Source organism: Littorina saxatilis, linkage group LG1 (genome assembly GCF_037325665.1).
Source record: "Littorina saxatilis isolate snail1 linkage group LG1, US_GU_Lsax_2.0, whole genome shotgun sequence".
NCBI lineage: Eukaryota > Metazoa > Mollusca > Gastropoda > Littorinimorpha > Littorinidae > Littorina > Littorina saxatilis.
Window position 1 is genome coordinate 104,336,406 of NC_090245.1, and position 6,278 is coordinate 104,342,683.

The following is a 6,278-nucleotide window of genomic DNA, read 5'->3' on the forward strand; positions in this document are numbered from 1 at the left end:
GGCTACCTAATATGTGCCAAACAAAATATTAAGTCGTAGGGCTGGCAATACATGGTTTTATGTAAACCTCTCCCAGGAAGATCGGTGGTATCTCTGACGCTTTAACGGTTATACTTTGCGTTAATGTTACGCCATATACAACGAGAACGATTATTTTGAACATTTGATTTCCACATTGTAAAACAAGTTATTTGATATTTTATGTTTACAACGGAGCGGGTTTGTGTGTATGTATTGATGGAATAACCTGCATTCCTCTCTTTATTGTTCTTGTATTTTTGTATTTATTAATTTTTTGTTTCTTTTCCTTGAACATACATTTTGACTTGACTTGACTTGACTTGTTCGTTGTTTTCCGGAATTGATAAAAGCTGTTGTCCCCCCTCCCCTACCCGCCAAAGTACGAGCATTGTTACGGGCTACCTAATATGTGCCAAACACAATATTCAGTCGTTGGGGTAGGGATATGCTGGTATTTCAGGGTGAATGAAGGCTTAACGACTTACACACTCACCATGATTTAGCTGTGAGTCATTTATCTTAACACCCATACGGGGATTGCGAGATAATTCTAACAAGTTTGCACGTTTGTCTAATCCCCTTGCGTGAAAGTATGTGACAACAGGCGCTACCCTTTGCCCACACCCCGTTTAAATCAATCCACCCGACTTTCAGTGTTTATCTACCCGCTCGTGTACTTCAAAGACGCACCGAAGACAATAAACCAAACTGTGAATGTTTGGACTCTCAAACTTTGAATACGGCGACCATTAAAATATTTCCCCTTGGACCAAAGCGATAACCTGTGGAAAGATAAAGTTGTGGCGACAGTTTTTGAAAACCTGTTGCTGAGTTAGTGTAGGTTTTATATGTTGCGAGGTATAGTGTGGCTTTGAATTAAGTACGCGTTTACAGCCGTTTACTAAGCTCACCTTAATGCAGCGAGTAACATGTTTTCCTACCTGCAACAGAGAAAACAAATGTCAATAGCAAATAAACAAAACAAAGGCAAGAGCTTTGGGCTATTCTGATAAGAGGGTTACAAGTTTGCACAGGGAAACGATTCGAGACAAATTAAAGGCATTCGTGGTGCATGTGTCTTTCTTTTGACCTAAGAGACGTTGTAAGGTGAAATCAGCCAACTGCACATATGGCAGAATGACCGAGGTCTTTTACGTGCGACTTTGGCGACATGGGGGTGGGACATGGATACCGTCTGTGAGTCTGCACATACATCTAACTCGTGTCTGTCTCTGCCTGGATTCGAACCCGTGACTTTAGGATCACAAGTCCAGTGCTCTACCAACTGAGCTACCGGCCCGGCATGCTTTACAAATGATAAGAGACAAAGAAAGAATGGAGAACAAAACAACATTTGCATAATCATTGTATCTTTTCGAGGCGGGTCTACAACCAAATATAACACACACAACTACACCAGGGACCCGTTCACCCATTCATCTCTGAGAAACTAAAATGTGCTGAGGGATTTAGAAACCTAACTCATCGTGCTCTAATTTACACGACAGTTAGGACACCCCTTCCGACAAAAGGTCCAGGTATAAATTTGTAAGGGGATTAAGCAACGATCGAAGAAGGAGGGGATAACGAGTGTGATATGTTTGATGTGAACTTTGCTATCTTTTGTTGGCCATGATAAGATGTGGATACTGTTCCCCTCCTAAGTCAAGTGGCTTCTTGAGCACGCCTCTCTTTACGGGATTTTGAGAGACTGTGTGGATAAGCAGTGCTTGGATATGTCATTCTCCACGATCATGGAGGTTTTAGAAAGTAGAGGTCATAAGGCAGGATCGAAATGGTCTTAGAAATTATACTCAAACTGACTTGTTCTATAAGCTGTGTGCCCCCTCCCCCTCCCCCCTCCTCCTCCCCCCCCCCCCCCCCCCCCCCGCCAGTAAGTTAAGAGGGTCCCTAAGACCCTAAGAACACATCTCTTTACGGGATTTTGAGACTTTTGAGACTTTGAAGATATAAGTAGACGGGCGCAGTGGCGTGGTGGTAAGACGTCGGCCTCCTAATCGGGAGGTCGTGAGTTCGAATCCCGGTCGCTGCCGCCTGGTGGGTTAAGAGTGGAGATTGTTCCGATCTCCCAGGTCAACTTATGTGCAGACCTGCTTGTGACTTAACCCCCATTCGTGTGTACACGCAAGCATAAGACCAAGTGCGCACGGAACAGATCCTGTAATCCATGTCGGAGTTCGGTGGGTTATGGAAACACGAAAATACCCAGCATGCCTACTCAACAAAAGCGGAGTAAAGCTGACTATGCTCTCAGAGTATAGTTTGGGGAACCCAAATGGGCAAACGAGCTCACACGTAACCAGAAACTTCTGGAACGCTGAAAAAGAAGAAGAAGAAGATATAAGTGCTGCTTGAGCATGTAAGTCCAAACGATTACTGAGGTTATTTCGATCTAATTAAAAACTGTCTCAGAAATGAAACTTAAATGGACACTTAGCTATCTAAAATGTTTTGTTCGGGAACGTTTTCTTTCTGAGAAAGTATTTCAAATAATTTGGATTGTTATATAACCAAGGATATTCTGCTTAGTAAGACAACTGCTACATAATGTGATGCATACCACAGAACATTAGTGCTTTCCAATGAACGTTTTCTTTCTGAGCGAGTACTGCATTATATTTAGATTGTTAACCAAGGATATTCCGCTTAGTAAGACAAAACTACTACATAATGTGCTGCATACCACAGAACATTAGTGCTTTCCAATGAACGTTTTCTTTCTGAGCGAGTACTGCATTATATTTTGATTGTTAACCAAGGATATTCCGCTTAGTAAGAGACAACTGCAACAAAATGTTCTGCATACCATAGAACACGAGTGCTTTCCAGAAACTTTTAATTGGAGGTCGCAAACAGTATCAACTGTCAGCTCTGGAAATGTCAAGCTATGACTAACAATTGATTACTATGATATTTCGTCGAGTACGTGGACGAGATAGCCCGCTTTTGTGTGCCTAATTGACAGATATGCACAATTGCTTTTTGTTTTACTGGACAAACCCGACTTATTATCCTATTACGTTCCTCGCTGGTATTGACAAAAACAAATTGCGCTGCAAGGAACAAGCTCAATAAGCTCAGATAAAACTGTTTTCTTTACCAATTAATGACTCTTTGCATTTTGGAAGATATGAAAAATAGTTCCATACGGATCTTCATTTCACAAACATATAGACTGTAAAATGTCAGGACAAAAGGGAGGCGATGTACTTACAACATACACGTGCGCTCCGGCGTATATATACACAGGAACAGGCCTTAGCTCTGCGCTAGCACTACACAGGCTCAGAGAGAGCTAGAGAGAGAGAGAGAGAGAGAGAGAGAGAGAGAGAGAGAGAGAGAGAGAGAGAGAGAGAGAGAGAGAGAGAGAGAGAGAGAGAGAGAGAGACAGAGAGAGAGAGATAGACAGACAGACAGACAGACACTGAGGCAGAGAGAGAGAATTGAATTGAATTGAATTGAACTTTTTTTTACAAGGATTAAGAGAGAGAGAGAGAGAGAGAGAGAGAGAGAGAGAGAGAGAGAGAGAGAAAGAGAGAGAGAGAGAGAGAGAGAGAGAGAGAGAGGGGGGTGGGGGGTGGAGGGGGGTGCTTAACTTGGAGACGATTGTCTGGTAATTTGAGCAACATTTCTCTTCTTATTTGTATTTATTCATTGTCTTTATCCTTCCTTTTTCATTGTATGCATCTTTCTTCTGCCTGTCGTGCCTTCTTTCACATCCATTACTTGACTTGACTTTGTTTTCTAAAACTGCCTTAATGCATGTCTTTGCCTTGAATTTTGCAGGCGAAGCCAACAGTTACGTAGAGGATGCCAGAAAACTTCAAGTGCCACACTTCCTGCCAACCAACCCTAACTTTGTACGCACCGTTGGTGACACAGCAGTGCTAGAATGCGCCGTGGAAAACTTAGGCAGAAAAAAGGTGAGTGGACACGCATTGTGACTGTACCTTGTACGATGTCAACTGCACACGAAAGTAGGTTCAGGCACTCGAGAAGCGGGTCGAGATGGTCTCAGAAAACGCAAACGTCATTTCTTTCTTCTTCTTGGCGACGAAAGGCGTTATGGTAACGAACTCGCAAGCATCATCCTGACCAACACCATCATCCTCTTCCCCCTCCTCCTCATTCTTTTCCTCCACCTTCTCTTCCGCCTCCTTCTTCTCTTCCCTATCCTCCTCCTTTTTATCATCATCACCATTACCATCATCATCAGCATCATCATCATCATCATCATCGTCGTCATCATCATCATCATCATCATCATCATCATCATCATCATCATCATCATCATCATCATCATTACAACCACCACTACATTAATTACCAGCAGTGTCACCACCATCAACAACAACTTTTCCTCTAATGAGACTGATCAATGTTCACTGCACAGGACAAAAAAACACAATTGTCTCACGTTTTATGAATATGATCACGAGCACAATGATTTGTGTTGGGTAGTACTAACTCACAGACACCTCACGTTCCCTGGCCTTTACCGCAGAAACTTTAGAAGTCACGAGGGAATCTTGGAATTTTTATATGGGTCGTTACCTCACCTGCGGCGTCTACTGGGATAAAAACAAAAGTGTACATATAAAACGCAAGACATTTTTGTCAAATGCAGAATAGTTAACAGAAAAAGTAGATGTCAGTCGAGTCAGGTTTTTCTCCGAATTGGAAAATCGTGTTAAGTGTGTGAAGCGTGAGAATAAAGCGTATAGCAAATATTATGCGCGCGTGCAAACACGCACACAGACACGCAAACGAGCGGACAAGCACATGTGCAACCCCCTCCCCCCTACACGCACACAGAAAGAGAGAGAGATGGCAAGAGAGAGGGATGATGAAAGAGAGAGGCAGAGAGAGAAAGAGGCAGAGACAAAAAAAAAGAAGAGAGAGAGAGAGAGAGAGAGAGAGAGAGAGAGAGAGAGAGAGAGAGAGAGAGAGAGAGAGAGAGAGAGAGAGAGAGAGAGAGAGAGACAGAGAGAGAGAGAGAGAGAGAGAGAGAGAGAGAATAAGAATAAGAATAAGAATAAGAATACTTTATTATCTCATAGAGAAATTCAGGCGTGGTACATAACAATAATACAAACAGGACATTGTTTTACATAAGACATATATATAGCACTATATAACAGGGGGTGGGGGGAGTGGTGGGGGGGGTCCTAGGGGTTCCGATAGCTCTTAGAGTTTCATAGTTCTCACCATGTCTGTATAGTGTATGTATTAGTTACTGTGATACCAAATTGTCTTACCCATGTATGTATGATGCTATGCGCCAGAGATGTATGAATGCTATTTATTTTTGTTTTTATCACACAGCAAGCTGCTTTCCTCGTGTATTTTTTATGTTCATTCATGTATTGTACACTTGGCAATAAATTATCTATCTATCTATCTGTTATAAACACACCTCCCACATACCTCTCTGGCCATTCCTTGCATTGTGTTTACGCATTCAGTCATGAACACATCCATGTCTCACTTACACATCGCACACATGGACATTCTTATACGCTCAACTTACCCATTCACACATGGACATTCGACCACGTTCCACTTACACATTCACACATGGGCATTCTTATATCTCTTACCAGTTCGCTCCCTTGCCCATCGTAAGCAAGCTTACGATGCCCCCCCTGTAGTTTTCCACTGACCAATTATCTAATTATATTTTTTTTTTTATTTTTTTTTTTTTTTACATTGGATGGGTCGGACAGTGGATAAACTCATATTTAAGACACACTTTATGACTGAAACAAGCTGGGTTTTTGTTATAAGTTAGTTATAGAAATGCATTATCAGGCACAAAAAAAAAAAAGTCTGTTAACGGTAATATAGGCCAAAAAATAGGGTCGGTAGGTCGGGACTTTTTTTAAATTTTTTTTTATTTCCCCAAAACATATTTTTAAGTTATTTTGCCAAAAAACAAAGCCCCCCCCTTTTTTTTTTTTTTTTTCAAATTTTTTTTTTTCAAATTTTTTTTTTTTCAAATTTGTTTTTTTTTAATTTTTTTTTTTTTTTTTTTTTTTTTTTTTTTAACAAATGCCAAACAAAAGTCTAGGGTCGCGCGAAAAAATAGGGTCAGTCAGGATACCATAAACAGAATATTTTTTTTGGGGGGGCCTTAGGCATGAAACGTCCAAGTTAGTTATAGAAATGCATTATTAGGCCAAAAAAAAAAGGTCTGTTTACGGTAACATAGGCCAAAAAAATAGGGTCGGTAGGTT